Source organism: Lutra lutra, chromosome 2 (genome assembly GCF_902655055.1).
Source record: "Lutra lutra chromosome 2, mLutLut1.2, whole genome shotgun sequence".
NCBI classification, from domain to species: domain Eukaryota; kingdom Metazoa; phylum Chordata; class Mammalia; order Carnivora; family Mustelidae; genus Lutra; species Lutra lutra.
Window position 1 is genome coordinate 82,729,618 of NC_062279.1, and position 21,478 is coordinate 82,751,095.

Below are 21,478 nucleotides of genomic sequence, written 5' to 3' on the forward strand. Positions count from 1 at the left end.
GTCAGGGGATTCCTGTCATCCCCACCATCTTGGGCCTGTCTGGTGTGATAGGGGTCCTTGTGGATTGCTACCAGGAAGGCCTCCAACTTTCCCCACAGCTGACCATGACTTCCTTCTTGCTGGGTTTCAGGTATCCTGTTAGAATGTAACTCACTTGCCTCTAATAGTGCTGTTGAATCCTATCTCAGACAGCACTTTAAATCCAGTTTCATTCCATTCAGATCTCTCTCAGGGAGTGCTTTTCTCTACCTATTTCTATATATCACTATTTCTTATGTGGAGATAACTTCCTTACATTGTTTCTCATATGCATCTTCTGTGTCTTGTGGCTAATAATTAAAATCAATATTAATCTCAAGGCACTGAATCAGATTTAGATTTTGAAATTTCATAAGAAAAAGTAAGAGTGTACAAGTCTTTTTTCTGGTTAAGTCATGAATTGAACATTGACCTCTCTGTTCAGCTTTTCTAGTAGAAAGTATTAGGTGACAGGATTTCTCAGGAATCAAAATATATAGGATATTAGTTCAAAAAAATTTAACTCTTCACAAGAGTAGGAAAAGGGAAGGAAACCTGTATTTATGAAGCATCTGTTACTATTTCTCAGGGTGTTAAAATTTTATGGAATATTTAACATTTATCAAATGAATCATAAAGTGAATAAGAAACTATTTTTATGCTTACTGCATTGTACTGTATTTAAATAACAGTTGTTTATATTTAAATAACAGTTCTAGGCATGATGGGATTCCAGTTCTGGTTCCAAGGCTCTCTCTCCTTCACATCCTGTGATTCATTAACAGTCACAAGTCAGTCTCTATTCCCAGGAATAGTCTCTCATTGACTATTTGTCTCCATGTGACTTCTGTTTTGGATTACCATCTATGCCAAACTAGCAGGAAAGGAAATTCATTTGTTCCTTTTTTTCCCCCATTGATTTTCATAAACATTCCTTTTAAAATTTTATTTCCCCCATCTTCCTAGATCCTGAACTTTTTCATAGTATAGAAGTTATACAATCTTGTCTTTATCTGTACTCTTTAAACAATAGATTACATAGATCCACTCTATCTTTATATAGTGATAACACTAGTAATCAGGAAAACAAACAAACAAACAAACTAGCATTTCTTAAAAAAATAATACAGTAATGTTTGTCAAAATAATTTAACTTTTCCTGTTTTTTATTTCCTTTTCTTACTCCCTAGGATCTATGGATGTGCTATGGAACTCTAAACTTGCAACAAAGGACGTAACAATCTACTTTTTAAAATGTTGAAGACCTATATAGAATTCCAATTATTTACTATAAAAATCTGCTGGTTAGAACTCCTTGTTTTATTAGGTCATAATTTCTCATTTACTGCAGTCAAAATGTTTCAGAAACTCTGCAGTATTGTATCAGCTCTTAGAGTCACCCAAGCCTTATGCAAACCCATACCTTGATTTGCCTTTAAGGCTCTGAATATTATAATTGCTCAACTTTATTGAGCACACTTCCAAACATATTGCGATGGTTAATTTTATGTCTCAGCTTGATTGGGCCACAAGATACCCCCATATTGGGTTAAGCATTATTCTGGGAGTGTCATGAGGGTATTTCTGGAGAAGATTAACATTTGAATCAATCCATGAAGAAGAATAGAGTGTCTTCTTTAATGTGGGTGAGCCTCATCCAAACCACTGAGGGCCTGAATAGAACAAAAGGCAAACTAAGGAGGAATTTGCTTTCTTTACCTATTACTAAGCCGAGACATTTGTTTTTTCCTCCCTTTGGATGTGGAGTGGAACTAACTGGACCATCAGCTCCTGAGACTCCAGCTTGGCCGTGGCAGATCCTGGGATTTCCAGCCTCCATAACTACATGGGACTCCTATTGAACCACAGGTTCCAGGATCCTTTTCCTTTGTACTCCAGTTAACAAGAGTGTTGGGAAACACTTTTGGAAATCTGTGCTACTATGTGAATGTGCATTACCTGCCGTGCTTTAAAGATATATATGCTTTTATCATGGTAAGGCTTTAGAGATAAAGCAGGACTAGATTAAAAGTGATGACTTCCAGTGTGATGACTATAACCAAATCTTTGGTAAGTATAGAGGCCGTTTTTAGGAAACAGGCTTGAATGATGGAAGGCAGAAAAGGCCCCAGTGAGCACCTAGCTGAATACAAACAGGCCCCTCAGACAACCCACCTCAAAATAGCCATAGGCCCTAACTGACAAATGGACCATTTACAACCAGGCACAGTTACCAAAAAAGGGGAAATTCCATACATCCCCATACCTCCTCATCTTTCTTCTTTAAAAACAACCCCCATCCACTGCCTCACTCTCTCCTTTGCTGTTCCCCTTGCCACTCCCTTTCAGGGTATTCCATAAACTCTTATGTCTTTTGTTCTGCCTTGGGTGAATCCTTTCACTGCGCCCACCACCAGCTCCTACCTAATCATGGCCCCACATCTGAGGGCTCCCATCAGATCACACAGTAAGGATTGTCTAAAACTAACTGAGAAGAGAAAACAGAAATGCTTGGAACAGAAGAACTTGCTTCACGAAAGAGCTTTGTACTGCCAAGGGGGAACCTAGGAATACTTGTTGCACACGTGTGAAGGAGAAAGATCATAAAGACAAGAAGAGAAGGGATTCATTCCTTTACATTTCGTAAAAGCTTATCTGCTTCACACACATTTCGTAGAACCACCTAATGAGAACCGTCTTCCATAATCTGATTACTTCACTCCACTATATTAAATTTTTCAGTGATCCATATTATTCAATGATAATATGTCCCTTCACAGTGTGACTATCTGCCTTTAGAAGACCATTGAAAATACAGGTAATCACTTCTAGAAAAACATGAAAATTCAAGGACACGGATTATGTAGCCAAATCCATTCACTAGTTGAAAGTAAATGGTTGTGGGGCGCCTGGGTGGCTCAGTGGGTTAAGCCGCTGCCTTCGGCTCAGGTCATGTTCCCAGGTCCTGGGTTCGAGCCCCACATCGGGCTTTCTGCTCAGCAGGGAGCCTGCTTCCTCCTCTCTCTCTGCCTGCCTCTCTGCTTACTTGTGATTTCTGTCAAATAAATAAATAAAATCTTTAAAAAAAAAAAAAAAAAGAAAGTAAATGGCTGTGATCGTTGTAACTGATGAAAGAAATCCAGAATTTGAGAATCAGATTAAGATAAAAGTGAACGCCAAAGATGAGTAGAAACTTTTTTTTAAATATCTTATTTGTTTATTTATTTATTTAGGACAGAGAGAGTGTACATGCACACATGCAGAATAAGGGTAGAGGGAGAGAGAGAAAGACTCCCCACTGAGCAGGGAGGCAGATGCAAGACCCTGAGATCATGACCTGAGTGAAAAGACAGTCGCTTAACTGACTGAGCCACCCAGGCATCCCATAGATGAATAGAAACTTTACTTAGTGAGATGATGGCCCCTCCTGAGATGAGTTAAGTGTGGCAAATATGCAACCCTGGAGTATTTGTTGCTGACCAGATGGTGGTAACATACAACCCACCCCTTGGGCTATTCCCAAACCTCCTTCTGATGCTTGCCTCTACTCTGAACATGCCTTCCTTCATCCATTATTCTTAAACCTAGAATCCAGATTTCAGTCATAGATGGGCTAAGGTTAACATACGAGGTGTGGTTCAGGATTGGGGTGAGCATTTATCTTTTGCAGATTTCTTGATAATAAAAATAGATACAAGCTTAGAGTCTGAATTTCAGAGGACATAAAAGCCACTATGTTAAAACATCTTCTCAGAACGACTGCCTCACAACCATGTTAATGTGTCACGTGTCTTGTACTTCCTTCTGGCCAAATAGCTTCTGTCCTACTCAGAACAGCATGATAGTTCCTTCTTGATGTCTTCCTTGCCTCTCAAATCTGCTCCTCCTTTGGGTTCTCATCTCACAGTACAGTGCATGCACACAACACAATGCACAGTACAGTGCATAACACAATACAAAACATAAATGCTGACATTCTCTCCACTAGGGCACTGTGCCCTCCCAGACACAGAGAAAACTTTACTGAACTGCATATTCTCACACTTAAGCATAGTGCCCGCCAACTAGTGGACACTCAAGGGAAATGCACTATAAAATGATTAAATAATAGATCTACAATAGAAAAAGTTCTTTTTTTTTTAAAGATTTTTTATTTATTTATCTGACAGAGAGAGATCACAAGTAATCAGAGAGGCAGGCAGAGAGAGAGGAGGAAGCAGGCTCCCTGCTGAGCAGGGAGCCCGATGTGGGGCTCGATCCCAGGACCCTGAGATCATGACCTGAGCCGAAGGCAGCGGCTTAACCCACTGAGCCACCCAGGCGCCCCTAGAAAAAGTTCTTAATCCACCAGGATTAAACTACTGGATTAGAAATAAGTTACTTGGGGCGCCTGGGTGGCTAAGTGGGTTAATCCGCTGCCTTCGGCTCAGGTCATGATCCCAGGTCCTGGGTTCGAGCCCCGCATCGGGCTTTCTGCTCAGCAGGGAGCCTGCTTCCTCCTCTCTCTCTGCCTGCCTCTCTGCTTACTTGTGATTTCTCTCTGTCAAATAAATAAATAAAATCTTAAAAAAAAAAAAAGAAATAAGTTACTTAATAGTGACTTCAGAAATACCTAGTTCCTTGCCTTTGGTAAAACTTATAGGCAAAAAGACAATATTCAGATTTACCACATAGCTATAATTTAGTCTGAAATATACAAACATGAATAAAAATGTGTAAAACGGATGTCCCATTTATAAAAATATAAATTAGGATTGTGTCAAGTAAGAAAAACAAACAATTCAAAACCTATGATTCAGAGTCCTTAAGACTTTATTTGAATGAATTTTTTTTAATTAGCTTCAAGTTACATTAAAGAAGAGACGGAGAATTGTTATTTAAAACTAAAACTAAAAATTCTAAACAGAACTTCCTGAGCTGAAATTACTATGTCATTCTGCATGTATTCCTTATTGAAAATTGACAATTCATGAATAATCTCATCACAATCCAAAGTGTTAATTAGCTAATGCTTTAATGAGCTCTTCCTCCAAAAACCTGTGGCATTTCTTCTCTCATTAGTTGCAAAAATAGCAAGAGACAAACTATTCATAACACATGGACCCATTTCTGTAGCCAAATCCCACTCACAAAAATACTTTAATATTAATAAAAAGAATACCTTACATTTTATGGAAATGTACTGGAAAAAAGATACTTATGCATAGACAATTCTAACCTAATTCATACAAGATACATAACGGCCAGGACTAGTATTGTTAATCCTAGAGCCTGTTTCTCAGGATGGGAAAATTATTTCTATTTAAAAAGCAGACACAAAAATAGGTGAAATGTTAATGAAACCTACAGCTTTTCTCTGCACCCCTCTATGTAGAAAACAGAACTTACCAAATGATGGAAAACAATTCTTTTACTTACATTCTAAATTCAGAGATGCATGCTTAGGAAAGACTAAGCCAAATGTTACACTACCTAAAAACCACACAAGTATAACACCTTAAAGGTAGTGTAAGAAACGTGTTTGTTGGGGGCGCCTGGGTGGCTCATTCATTAAGCATCTGCCTTAGGCTCAGGTCACAATCCCAGGGTCCTGGGATCAAGCCCCACATTGGGCTCCCTCCTCAGCGGGAAGCCTGCTTCTCCCTCTCTCACTTCCCCTGCTTATGTTCCCTCTCTTGCTGTGTCTCTGTCAAATAAATAAATCAAATATTAAAAGAAAGAAAGAAATGGGTTTGTTGAACGATGGCTCCAGTGTGGGGTTTTCACCACCAATTATCCTTAATCCTAGCACCTCAAACATGTTCCTTTTTTCTTTTTTAATATTTTAGACAGGGGTCTCTTTTGAGCTGGAATTTAAAAAGGTTCACAACTATTCCTGCCTTGACGCAAAACTCTGTGTTTTTGTTATGACTATAACAAGTAAGGTTTTTATAATCCTCTGTTTTGGGGCAGAACTTCGAAAAGAAGCTTTTGATGTTTGGGATTATTATTTGCTTTCTCTTTTTGGCAGTTAATCTTGGCATCCTAGAGTGTTTTTTCAAACACTGGAGTAATAGCATAGCTTCCCAAAATTTGGCTACTGGTTTAGAACAAAGAAGTTGGATATTATCTGAGTGATTCCCTATTCAGTAATTTCAGTAATTTCTTCATTTTAACATTGCTTGGATAAATTTTCATTCTTAATCAACTCTAAATATGAAAATATTTTATTAATATGTGATAGTAACATAGGAAAAAGGCAAACATGAATTGTCTCAAGTGAGTTTAGCAGCAAATGTATAATTGGTCAAAACAATAATTCCTTAATTAAAAGATTTACTGACTCCAGTGCACTTATAATTTGATACTCTTTATTTACCAAGATGTCTGTTCAGTGAGTTTTGGGGTCACTTCACTGAAAAGTTAAGAATGAATTGTATTTTGCAAAGATATAGGGCCGGTTGTGTATGCACATATTTTATAAATGTTAATTTGCAATTTAGGTTAATTTCTTATATAATCTAACTCTTAATTTTAGATGTCTCCAAACTAATGCATGGTAAAAATTAAAAAATTGTAGTGAGATACAAATGAATTTATCTTTAACAAAAGTAATAATTGCAAATAAACTAAGCACACTAGGTCTCCTAACTCACTTAAACATTCATACAAACTCACCAGTTAGGGGCCCCATTTGACAAAAGAAGAAACTGAGGCCTAATAAAGTTAAATAGATTGCACGAAGTTAGTAAATACCTGAGCTAACTAACATCTGGACCCAATTTTGACTAAAACAAAAAACCTTGTTTAGAAACCACTTGCTATAAGACTGATAAATTGGAATGTACCTATTATATGTATGGATTGCTCAGAAAAGTAAATGTCAGAATTCTGAATATGACTGCATCACAAATTATCTATATATCACTTAGGATACACTGAGCACTGAGATTCAATGCCCTCATCCATAAAATGGAAGTATTTAACTGAATTCAATTAAGGCAGCATTTTCAAGAACATAAAGGTGGCGCCAGATTAATCATGCCCGTTCTTATGATAGTAAGCATTCAAAGCAGCAGTTAGCAATAAAAGTGGTTTACACAGGTGAACATGCCGACATTTCAGTGTTTCAAAACTCTGCTAATACTTTCCTGTCAATACCACTGCCACTTATGAATTAGTGCAATATGCAATTATGGGACCACAAAAAACCCCAGAACACCGAGCCCGAGAAACTCCTGTAAGCTAGAACAAGAACATACTTGAATACCAGCAAAGGAATAACAAACCTGATGTGCTTCGTCAGTTTACGAGAAAACACTTTTAAAATAGCTTAGATTGTCTGCATAAACTTGGTCAGTTGTGATTTTAGCTGTTTTTCTAATTACAACGGAACAGTAGCAGTTTTTTTTTTTAAATTTAATTTGATTTTTTTCAGTGTTCCAATATTCATTGTTTATTTTTTTAAAAGATTCTTATTTATTTATTTGAGAGAGAAAGAGAGAGAGAGAGAGAACAACTGGGTGGGGGAGAGGGGAAGGGCAGAGGGAGTCTGACACAGGACTCTATCCCAGGACACTGGGATCATGACCTGAGCTGAAGGCAGAAGCTTAAACAACTGAGCCACCCAGGTGCCCCAGAATAATAGCAGTTATATCTGATCCTAAGTAGAAGAGAAATAGCTTATCACCAGTGTGAGAAGATCTACACAAATCTTGCATCTTATGGGAAGGGTTGGTGAGGTATGCTCTCCACCATTTTTGCTCAGATTTGCAACCACTTTCAGGTATATTTTTGTTGGCTATACCTCAGAATGGGACATAGGATATTAACTACTTTTTCTAGATACTTTCAAAAATTTATAATATGAATGGTTGAAATTAATTCTTCTTGGCAGTAAGTAGGAGAAAACTCTCATTGCTTCACTTGAAATTCTTGAGAATGTTTGGTATTTAAAACTTTTTTCTTCCTCTTTAGTCATTTTGGGGTTTGGGTTAGATCAATAGAATGTTGATTGATATTTTCTTGTTGCTTAGAAGAGATCCTTCTGATTTTTCTTCTTCTTCTTCTTCTTCTTCTTTTTCTTCTTCTTTTTTTTTTTTTTTTTTTGGTCATTTGTTATCCTCTTTATGAAGTCTTTTCAAGTGTTTAGCCCATGTGTGTTCAAAGATTTATTTGAGAGAGAGAGAGAAAGAGAGAACACGAACAGGGAGAGGAGCAGAGGGAGAGGGAGAGAGAGAGAGAATCTCAAGCAGACTCCAAGCTGAGCATGAAGCCAGACTTGGGGCTGGATCCCTCGACCCTGAGATCAGGACCAGAGCTGAAACCAAGACTCAGTCAATTAACCAACTGTGCCGCCCAGGTGCCCCTAGGCCATTTTTCCATTGTATTATTTACTATTTGTCTGTAAATATCATTTATAGATTTTAGATACAAAATTTAAGTCAAATGCATGTTGAGTAAATATATCCTCAGAACCTATCTGCCTTTTTTCTCTTTTACTAATGTCTTGGATAACCATAAGGTGTTAAGTCTGATACAGTCAAATTAATCAATCATTTGCTCCATGGTTAGGGCTATTTGTGTCTTATTTAAGAAATATCTGTCCTCACAGAAATGACAATATTTTTGTTCTTTATTTTTTTCCCTGATAGCTTGTTTGCAATTCACATTTCAGTCTGCACTCCATGTGAAATTGATTTTTGTGAATGGAGTGCACAAAATGATCTTTTTTATCTCTATCATTGTACTAAAACCACTGTCCTAATCATTACAGCTTTATAGTATCTCTTAATTCTATCAATATAAATCCTCCTTTGTTTGTTTCATCAAATTGCCTTGGTTCTTAGGCCTTCGCATTTCTCATGAGTTTTAAAATAATTTTATCAATTTAAAAGCAAAGCGAAACAAAACAAAACAAGCCCAACTGTGTGTTGCATTCAATCTATTTTTCAATTGGGAAAGAATATATTATAATTAAACTTTCGATCCATCAGCATACTATATCCCTCCATCTATTTAGAGATTTAATTTTTATCAATAATAATCTGCAGTTTTCAATGTAGATATTAGTTACTTTAATTTTATGGATGTCTAGGTAACTGATATCTTTTTTAAGTTATTTTTTTGATATTTAGAAATATTTGAATGATTTTTATATATTGGCCTTTTATTGAGCAATCTTGCTAAATTCACTAATTAATTTTAGTAGTTTGTAGATTTTCTGTATAATAAATCATATTGTCTTCAAATAAAGATACTTTTATTTCTTCCTTTTCATTTATACATTTTATTCCATTATGTTATCTTTTTACACTGACACATTAAATGATGATGATTATAGAAGACAGCCTTACTTTTTTCCCAATTTCAGGACAAAGTTCTCAATATTTTATCATCAAGTATTATCTTTACTATGAGTTTTCTTGCAAATACTCTTTTTTCTTTTTTGCTTGTAGATATTCTTTATCAGATTAAGAAATTCCACTTCTGTTATTAGTGGAGAGTTTAACATAAATGTCTTCTAAACTAAATGCCTTTTTAACATCTATTGAGATGATACTATAATTTCCTTTTTTTCTGTTAATGTAGTGAATTATACTTATAAATTTGTAAATATTAGAGCCACCTTGTATAACTGAATAAACTCCATTAATGATGGTATATTATCCTTTTCATACATGGTCAAATTGGGTTTGCTAATACTAAATTTAAAATTTTTTATCTTTGTTTATGGAAAGAATTTAACTGTAACTTTTCTTTCTTGTAATGATTTTGTCAACTTTGTACGTCAAAATTATCTAACCAGCCTCCTGAAAAGTCTCCATGAACATTCTCTTTTGTTCTATTCTCTAAAGCTGTAGTGTAAAATGGAACATCTTTCTTACATATTAAGTGAAATTCATAATTGAAGCTAGGGATTCTGGTAGTTTCTTAATAAGAAGGTTTTCCATTAACACCTTTGCAGGGTTTTTTAATTAATTTATTTTTATTTGACAGAGAGAGAGAATGTGCACAAGCAGGTGGAGTGGCAGGCAGAAGCAGGTTTCCAGTTGAACAGAGAGCCCGATGTGGGGCTTGATCCCAAGGCCCTGGGATCATGACCTGAGCTGCAGGCAGACACTTAACCCACTGAGTGGCCCAGGTGCCCTGCCCAAACATCTTTACAGTTTTGATAGACATCGAAGATACTGAACTAATTAAATTTTCTATTTCTTTTTCTGTTGATTTTGCTACATTATATTTTTTAACAAATATACTTATTTTATCCAAATTGCCAGATTGGCTATAATTTATTTGTAATAAATCTCTCGGAAACTATTTCTTGGAAAGTAGTCAAATTCCTTTTACTCTTTCTATTCAAATTAGAAATTAAAATAATTGCACCAGAAAAATGAAACTGGGACAAGACCGCAGGAGGAGAGGGGGCTCATCATTATGCAAAGAAAGCCAAACCAACTTCCAACATTATTTTGTTCTGCCAGAGCAGATCCTGTGTGTGTGTGTGTGTGTGTGTGTGTGTTCTTAAAAATATGTAGAGTAAATCTGAGACCCAAATGTCATATGTTAAATATGGAAGATTAAACACATGTGTTCCTCTTTTTTTTCATGTGTTTCTCTTTGCTGATTATTCAGTTTCTCGAAATTATGAATGAACAGGCACAAAACATCAAGAACAGATAGGATAGTTGAGGCAATAACCTAAGAAAAGTTAATTTTAGAAAAAAGGAGTTTGGGTAAATGTGTGGTAACATACTTAGGAAATTGGAGAAAGCTGCATCCTAACTTCTTTTGAGTATTTCCATCTATCACAATTTTCATTCCTGATGTACCAAATATTATCTTTCTTTTTCCAATGGGATCCTTTTCCAGTTGGCTCCTGCTTACTTTAGATGTGACCCCACTAGCTCTGAAAGCTTCTTTGTTCTCTGGTATGGGAAGCTGGTTCAGATCCATCTTACATATTTTCTGCTCCCAATCTGAAATTGTGTTTTTGTTTTTTTCCAAGAAGTCTTAGTTCCTGTGAGTTGAAAAGAACTATTTAGAGATCGTAATCTGGGCACTCAGTGTGATCACATCTAGTGAGCTGTTCACTTTACCCCAAAATAACCCTATCAGTACTGTTGGTTTGGTATGACCCATTTCAGGTTCATTCTCCTCAAAGGAGTCTTGCTATTTGACTCTTCAATCATTCTTGTGTGTTCTATGCATTTCTCTTGGTTGAGTAAATGCTTTCAAGAATACACATCCCTGCTCCCCCAGAGTTTAGACATCTGACAACTGAATGATCTCATTGTCATGTTGTTTAGAAACTCTAAGGATTCAATGTCCTGAAGTGTGACACATGAGAGGTTATGAACAGAATTTAAGAATTTAATGTGATGTTGTCACAGCCTAACATTCTTGGATAAGAGCAGTGTAGAAGATTATTTTTAACTGTCATGATGTTACTATTGATGACAGGATGAGAGAGTTTGTGGTTATTGTATTCTCACTATGATAAATACTACTTCCTGATAAAGGTTTCTGTTCTTTTTTTGTTTTTGTTTTTGTTTTGTTGTGTTTTGTGTGTGTGTGTGTGTGAACTCTGAAGTCTAATTGTTAACTATATTCCCACAAATATGATAAAAACATAGATTTGGAAGAAATAGCATACATAGTTACTTCTTCAAGAAAGTCTAATGATTTCAAGAGATAAAAATGATATCAGTGCTAAAAGAAGATAAAAAAAGAACACAAAATAAAAAGCTGTGAAATAATGTAACATAAATCATTCATACATGGTTTTAGAGGAGAGATAAATTTGGATTGGAAATATATCCATTCATTTATTAATTCATGTATTACTTATACATCTTCTTCCAAAGATGTTGATTTATAGAAACATATATGGTATAAAAATACAATGAATTACAATGCCCAAAAATATCAAATTAATAAAGAAATTGTATGAAGAGAAATTTGACAAGTACTAATCCTTTTGAAATATGCACAACTAATGAATTAAGACTTCCTCTTACATTAATTTACATAAAGAATGTGAACCTAAAGCTTTAATAATGAAGATGTTTACCACAATGCTATTTGTTGTCATGGTAGTAATGTGTGTACTGTTGAACACAGCGTAACTATTTAGCCAAATGAAAATAATTAAATGATGATACATTTATTATAAAACCACTAAATACCATGTTTTCAAATAAGGTTTAATGACATGAAAATGATCACATAATATTAATTTTAAAAATATAATATAAAATTATGTTTTAGCATATTTCAAGCCTGTTAAAATAATCAAAACCATAAAATTCATAGAAAATGTAATATGAATAGATCCAAATATCTGAAGTGGTTATTTTGGATGGTTATTGGTTATTTACAAATAATTTAAATTTGTTTTATATTATTTTTTCTATTTTTCAGTGATTTCTATAAGGATTTCCTCTTGCAGGATTACTTTTTGTGAGATAAAATTTTATTGCCACCTTTAGAATGTAATACATGCAATAATTAGGATACATATGGTAGAAAGAAGGAGAAATAGGGTAGCAAAATTTAAAAAATAATTAATTAATACATGTATCAAATTACAGTAGTAATTAGCATGCTTTCAAGTATTTTAAAGCTGCTAAAATGGACCAGAGATTTGGGTTCAGAGTTCCTACTAATCAGGTAAACATAGACACAAAAAATCTTTTATATGATTGGCAGTATAAATAAGACAAAGCAAAGCAAGTACTCTGAGGAAATGCAATTATCCCTTGTAATGGGGTTTAAGAGAATTTCTGCTGGACTTTATAAGACAATACTGAGTTATATTGTCAAACGGAATATATAGGATGTCTTTGTTGAATGGACAGGATTTCAACTAAATCTTTAGGTTTGAATATTTAAATAGGTGGAGAAGACACTGGATAGATACACTTCAGACAGAGAAAACAACAGGAACAAAGCTATAAAATGATGAATGAGTTCAACATGTTTCAGGTCACTTAAGATGGCAAGAGTAGAGGGTTTATATTGGAGAGACATTGATAAAGTAAGACATGAAAATGTCAAACATAAGGCTTCTGGGGATATAGATGAAATTGGAGATAGAAAGAGAGGGGCAAGGGAGAGGGAAAGAGAGAAAAAAAGTGCATTAAGTTCCATTGGAGAGAAGGAGTATGCATTAATATCTTTAAAAAAAGTATTGGTCACATTTAGGAGAAAAATAGTCAAATAAAATTAAATTTTGTGTAGTTAGAAAGAAAACTTTATAATATCATAAAACAGCTAGTATTTATTGACTTTTCAGGGAGTGTTGAAAGTTCTGATTAACCTATCTTTAATCTTCACAAATTTTTCAAGATGAGAGTATTTATTCCCATTTTAAAGATAAAAGCATTAAATGGTTGAGTCTGTTGCCAAGATTGTACAGCAGGTAAGTGGTAAAAATAAGGTTTGATAGCTGTTCTGTCTAGTTCCAATGCTTATATTCATTTCCATCTACATATTGCTGTAGCTAAAAGGGAAGGCTCTGGGGCACCTGTCAGTTAAGTGTCTGCTTCAGCTCAGGTCATGATCTCAGAGTCCTGGGTTTGAACCCCACATTGGGCTCCCTGCTCAGGGGCAAGTCTTCTCCCTGTGTGATCTCTCTCCATCTCCCTCCACTAAATAAATGATATCTTAAAAAATAATAATTCTTATGCCAAAGAGACATATTAAAAAAAAATAGAAGGTGGCTCTGGATTCAGATATATGAGTTTAAAACTTGGCCCATTGGAGCACCTAGGTGGTTCAGTTGGAGTAAGCAGCTGCCTTCAGCTAAGGTCATGATTCCAGTGTCCTGGGATTGAGACCCACCTCCCAGAAGGGAGCCTGATTCTCCCTATCCAACTCCTCCTGCTTGTGTTCCCTCTCTGACTGTCTCTCTCTGTCAAATAAATAAATAAAATCCTTAAAAATAAATAAATAAACATTAAAAAAATAAAAATTGGCCCATTGGCTGTTAGAATACCTTGGTATCTCCATTTCCTTGTCTTATGAATGAGTATGATAATAATGTCATATACCTTAAAATTAGCTTTGAAGATTCAATGATTTATTGTTTATAACATATCTAAAACAAAGCCTGGCACATAGCATTTACCTCTCATTGTGTTTTTCTATCTCTTCTCGCCTTGAGCCAAATGTGGTGGAAAACACAGAAAAATAGGAAAAATAAGATTGTAATTTATTACTCTGAAATAAAATATTTAACAAAAATAATTCTCACCTCCAAGTCTCTCAATCTCACCATATTTTTAAGACCTAACAGGAATATCGTCATTTTTCTGGGAAGTTTTTTCTCACTATCCTAATACCCACAACTCCCATGGGTTAGGAGCCCCACCTCATGCTACCATAGCTGACAAGACTCATTTTGTTTATTTATGTATCCTCAAAGTGTGACAAATTGTAGGTAAATAATAAACATCTTACAAATTATAAGGGAAATTTTAATTTTCAGTCATTAGTCTTAAAAGAAAATAAATTCCTTAAAACTAGTATAGAGTGCTTCCTCAGAACTCAAGTGCCTAAACCATAAAATTCCCAGAAAGGTTTTCAAAATTTTATTTTAACACTTAGGTAAATAAGTTAATATAAGGAGTAGAGACACTCTATTATTCCTGGAAGAGCCTTTTTGAATTTGGAAGTTAAGTAAATACAGATAGTATTGAAAATAATAGGCAGTCACATCAAATAAACTTTTGAAAAGTAAAGAAAACTTTTGAAAAGTAAAAAGAAGAGAAATAAATTTGAAAACAGCAAAAGATAAATTACAAGAAAAAAATTCAATGCTTGTACTATAAGAAAAAAAATTCAAATAACAATATATTTTTTGTGAGAAAAACACTGGAGGCCAGAAAGAAGTGACACGTTTTTCAAATGCTGACAAAAGAATTATCAGTCCTGAATCTTATATCCAGCAAAAATATCCTTCAGGAATGAAAGGGAAATTCGACATTCTTAGATGAAAGAAAACTAAGAGAGTTTGTCACTTGTAGATCTCCCTTAAAAAAAAAAAAAAAGGAAAAATGTAATTCTTTAAACAGAAAGAAAATAATAAAGAAAGCACTTTAAAACATTAAGAATGAAGAAAGAATAATGAAAAAAGTGAATATAAATATGTTTCCCTTTTCTTGATTATTTTGAACTATATTTGACAGAACATAAAATATAACATCTGATATGGATATAAATATTTGTAAAAGAATATTTAAGATAATTACATTATGAATAATGAAAGACTAAGGGACTTAAGAGGAGGTGAAAGTTTTACACTTCGTATGAACTGATAAAATGTCAACACCAGTACTTCTTTGTGATGATGGAATAAGTCTTACTCTTGACTGAGGTGGTCTTTAGAAGAATCTACATTTATGGGTGTTAAAGTAACTTAGAATTCTACACATACACTTTATAAGTATAAATTCCTGGTTTTGATTTTGACTATAGTTATACAAGACGTAGTCACTGCGGGGGTGGGGGAGGAGTGTTGGCACTGAGTGAAGGGTATACATGGATCCTCTATGTACTATCTTTGCAACTTCCAAAAAAATCTGTAATTATTTAAAAGTAAAAAGTTATAATACACACACACACACACACACACACACACTCTTGCTCAGAAAAACAAAGAATGTTGGTTTGAAAAGACTTGTTTCTTAGTATACAAACTCTTAAGCCATCATTCCATTCAGAATGATCCTTGATTTCAGGTTTCCCAAAAGTTCAGATTCCATAAATAGACTTTATTTTTAACAGATTTTTAAAAAAATCATTGTACAACTAACCTTTAAGCCCAGTTATATGTCAAAAAAATTGACAGGAAATGTCTGAGTTCCATCTTTTCAAATGATTTTGAAATGGGTACTCAAATACAAATCAATTGAAGGAAAGAATCATCCACACACTGAGAGGAAGTAAACCAATAAGACTAGGAATTTTTAAGGAAAAAATCTCTAATTTTGAAATATTAGAAACTAAGGACCTGTTTTGTCTTGAAAACTTTTATTTTGAAATAATTCTAGATATAGAGGAATTTGCAAAGCTTATGTATAAGCAAGTCTCATGCACCACGGCCTCTGTCAATGGCAGTCTCTTACACAACTATAGTATACTGACACAACCAAGAAATTGATAATAATAGAACTGATAGAAGTTATTCAGATTTCAGCCATTATAAATTATCTCGTGTGCGTATGTGTGTGTGTAGCTCTATTCAATTCCATGATATGTATAGCATTGTGTAATCACCACCATGATAAAGAGAAAAGGGTTGAAGAATGGATGTGGCTTGTATAAAGGGGTAAAAGAGAGAGTCTTGTGGCAATAGTACAGTTGAATGAACTGTTTCTTTTAACATAAAATGTAGAATTTGTTTCACTTAAAATCTTTAAAACATATTTAGAATAAGGTTTATACTGTTGTTTCTGAGGTGAAATTCTGCATGAATACAATAAAAATAAACAAGCAAGAAAGTGGTGCTTTTAAAGGAATAATTTATGAAAATTGCAGTCTACCACTCTCTTTCCAGACTGTCTTACCATTTAAATTAGTGTCCAGGGGAAAAAAGTATTTGACAACAAATAGAATTCAAATGACCTCTTGTGTTTGTTAACCCTATTAATTGCTTTAATATCCAAGTGCCTGCATTTACTGGCACAGAGAGTTCCTGTTATTTATTGCCATTTATTGTGGAAGACCTTTGTTCTTTGTGTTTTTCAGCTCTGTTATTCTTAAGAGCCAGGAACTCTGACAGCTGCTGCCAGCCTTGTGCAGTTTGTTTAAAACAATAGGGAAAATTGCCTAGCAACCTCACATCCAGCTTCTGGTACCCTCGTGGAGATCACATTCCACACACATTCTGCTCATCTCCATAAGCTCACAGGGGAAAACACACACACACACACACACACACACACACACACACTCACACACACACACCCTATAATCAAAACTAATTGACCTTCACTTTTCTAAAAGATAAGATGCAGATCAAAGCTGTTTTTTTTTTAAACACTGAAGAGATCACATAGAGATTTATAGAAATGAATTAGTTCTAATTAGTTCTTCCCTCTATAGATTTTATTGTTAAAGGGATACTTTTTATAAGAGAAGTATGCAACTTCCATTGCTAAAACAGAATAAACATACTGTTTATACTTTGCTAAATATATAATGTCTTATAACTAGTAATAATGACAAAGTTGAGGGAAATTCAAGTTGATTTTGAGTCAGTTTCAGAGCATGACAGAGAAATTAAATGACCGTTGTTTTTTGTTTGAATCTTGGTAATAGCCAGAATGTTAGGCTGCTCCTTCTCCTATACTCTTACTTACCAAGTGATTATGATAGATGTTATTATAGAAAAGTGTTAATGGAATTAGTAAGAAGATCACTATCACTATACCAAAGGGCTAGAAGACTGGACTTGAACTCTGTAATTGGGTGGGTTTCTTCTCTTGTTTTCCCTATCAATATTGATTTGAATAATCACTTATTTCTTTATACCAATATCCTCATCAGCAAAATAGGAACTTACACTAAATGATCACTGAAGTCCCCTCTCATCTAAGATTCCATAATGCCATAAATGGCATTGGTCTTCTACGAGACTGTTTTATACAAAAAAGTAAGAAGAATAAAATGGTTGTTATAGACAGTTTTGTTTTGTTTTGTTTTGTTTTGTGTTCTTCTTATTTAACTATGCCATCAGACCAAACATTACTATCTATAAAACTGGAAGATAAAAATAGGCTAGATGCCCACAAATACCTACATGACCTGGGTCAGATGTCATGAGAACAAACATGCACAACTATTCCATATAATAATACAAGTTACAAATACAATTTCCTACAAAGTTTTGGGAAATGATTTCCTCAAATCAAAGCAGTAAGAATGCAGATGTCAGAAACTACAGCCTGTGGACCAAATCCATCCTGTCACCTAATTTTGTAAATAAAAATTTATTGGAACATGGCACACTCGTGCTTTTGTATATTGTCTATGGCAGCTTTCCTGCTACAATGGCAGAGTTAAGTAGTTAAAACAAAAGCCATGTGTCCTCCAAAGCTGAAATATTCACTATGTGGTTCTTCACAAAAATGTTTGTTGATCCCTATTGTAATTATGAGAAACTTTCCTATATTTATTGGACTTAAAATTAGTCACCTCAACCAGACTGTTTATATAACAATGAAAGAAAAAAATTTGTAAGCATTAAACTATAGAATTTAAGGTTCTAGGTACTCTTTTGTTTCAAGAGAAGAAACAGAAAGAAATTAAAGAATGATTTTGACTGAAGAGATCTGATATGTGTTTGTAATTAATTTCTCAAGATGAGTTAACTATTATATTTAGGTTTTCTCATATATTTATAGCTAAATATTTAAAAACTGGAAACATCAAAGTTACTACATTTGGAATACAATATCTATGCAGGGGGCGTGATATGAAAATTTGGAGCCCCTTAAAAAAACACACTAATCCTAAGGAAAATGTGGAATTTGAGGGCCTGGACTTCTTCAATATCACTGACATTAATAAAATTCATTGTCATGGTTGTAAATGTATATACATCAGCAATATACATCAGCAATATAAGACTTTCTACACTGCAATACACTTTGCATATGCTTTACTGTGATTAGAACAGTATTGTTTGATTTCTCAGCCATAGATTACTCATTCTGAAGCAGCTAGCAGAATCTTTAAATGGAACCAGAAAAATATTGAATCAATGGAGAAAAGACTGTTTTTCTTCCTTGTTGTTAAGCCCTTCTATCCAACACCTGAAATAGCAAATTACAGGGAGATAGAGTTTAATCTTGCTAGGAATTTCTTCAACATGGACGTCATTTTTGTTCTTTGAGATATAAGGTAGGTAATGTTTCATCTCTTGATGTTCTACGAATCCTGTGATTTAATAAAAATGGTCACCGCTGAGTAACGGATACAAACCTGCTCCATTGCCATGGGATTAGGACATGGTATTTAAGAGCATGGAAGAGTGGACTGCATCTATGTTTTTTCACCAACTGCCAGCTATGGGGAGATCTCTGGGGTCATCTAGCCGTAGTCCCAAATGCCCACTGCCATGGGAAGTGATGCTGTGATGCGAGATGACTGATTTCCTGAGAGCCTGCTCTGAAGGGAGAAGGGCAGTAAAAGAGGGATTCAAAGGAAGGAAAAGAAAGATGAGGAGCGGAAGGAGCAGTATTGAGCTCTACAAGTAGAGAGGAACTAAAGGAAGGTTACAATTTTTAGCTACGGTCTCCATGTAAAAATACTCTTGATTGGAGTCGTCAGAGGAAATGGTGATAAATCAACAGGAAAATCAACAGGAAAAAGAAAGAAAGAAATTGATGGACTTTGTGAGATGATGTAAGGCTCATTTTGGTATCCAATTACCACCGGAATTCTACTATGGCTAAGCTTCTTGACTCAGCTCTAACCTTTTATTCTTTGGCCTTGTTTCTAGTCATGTGCGCTGCTTATCAGCCTCTCATGTTAAACTTTTGTAACTGTGGAGATCCCCTAATCCGATTCCCCTTTTGCTGGCTACGTTGGGTCAACAGAGTCTCTGTGATGGTGAACATTTAGTACCTCATTTTCTTTAGGTCTCATTCCCTTCTCTACTAATAACAGTCAAGTTACTTGGAGACTGATGTCCTGAATCTCATGCTCTTTTGCCTTTGAATCTGCTACTTACCCATGAATTTCTCTGATTTTGATTCTGCCCAATCACCCAGATTCTGCCATCCTGCCTACACGTGTTTTGCTTTTGCTGCCATCTACTGGGAAACCAACTACTTTATCTCAGGCCCTTGCTCGAAACTCTTGTGCTCACCAGACAATGCCTTTTATCACCTAGAGCTGGGTTCGGCCCAGGACCTGACCTACCCAAGCTGGTAGAACTGATCCCCTATTTAAGTTGTCTAATGAAGCTGCAAATACCCAGGGGAAAGAATGCTAGAAATCATTGAAGTGGAAATGGCAGCATAAATGAGAAGGTAAATTTGTTTCCACTTTCTGTTAATTTGATTTAAAGTGTAATTTTCCATGTGTGTCTTTTGCCACATCCCCAAAGACCTGCCTATCTTGGTTACAGAAAGTTTGCTAATGTTAGGCTGATATTGGTGAAGAGGCCAGTTTCTATACAGAGTCCGTATAAAGGAAGCAAATGAACATTGGCATTTCGACTGGGCAGACTTGATATTTAACTGTGGTACCACCATTAATAAGCAGTGTAACTGAGAAAAAGTTATGTAACCAATTCTGAGTCTCAGTTCCTTCTCTTTAATATTGTGGCAATACTACTATCAACCTAGTAAAATTTGTGAAAAATAAGAAAAGAATTCATGTAAAGTGCTTATCTCTGTGCCAGGTACAATAGACCTCACTAATATGTGGGATCATAGATGGCACCGTTCCGCACATATCAAAGACAGAATGCATGGGCTCAAATTATTATATGGCAGAATAAAAACACTCCCTTTCTCCTTTCCTAAAACACAGTTCAAGTCTATGACATCATTTTCATTTTTATCTCTCTTTCTTGCCTAAAAGAATTCTTTGTCCACACAGGATAATTCATATATGTCATTGCCTAACTGGACACCTGCCAAAGGAAGAAATGGAATCTAAAAGGAAAGGAAAAGGAGCTCTGGAGTTCTCTAATGCAGAGGGAATAATCATGTATTTTTTGTAGCCATTCATATGCAATTTAAGGGAACTTGCATTTCAGTGATTTATACTGTATCTCCCGGTTTGGATTTTAAGATTTAAAGAACCATGTGTAAATCATCAGAAGAGACACAGCTGATCAGGTTGAAAGAAGCTATTTTGTAAGAGAAGCTCATTAATGGACTCTTAACCCAACAACATTTGTCAGCAATGTTGTTCTTTCTCTATCTTTGGCAAGCATACTGCTAATTGTGCATGAGAAATAGAATATACCTATGATTGAAAAAGAAATTCCTGCATATTTAATTGGTGTCTGGTACTCTTTTCTGATCTATGCCCTCATAAAAGTTCCTGTTGAACATTTGCCAACTTGGACCATGACCAACTTCATGTAAAGTAAATTCATTCACTCTTGCAATCCCAATATATTAATAAAACTGGCCAACAGAAATGGCAAAGTGGCAAGTCCTACCCTGATGGTTTGGACTCAGAATTTAGTGGCAATTGTTCTTCTGAATGTAAACAGGTTGAATAAAGTTTAAAGGCTGCAAAATTAAGAAAAAAACTTTGAATGTTGAGGTTTGTGTTTACCTTGAAACCTGAAATTTTCAAAATATATTCACCCAATTGTCTTTAGAGCAGTTGAAGAAATAATGATGATAGTCCATACTCTTCCAGCAAGAACAAGAGTTAACAGAATTTATTACTGTGCAGTAAGGAAAGGGAAAAGAACCTTGATGACCAATTCTTAAAAATTCCTTTGTCC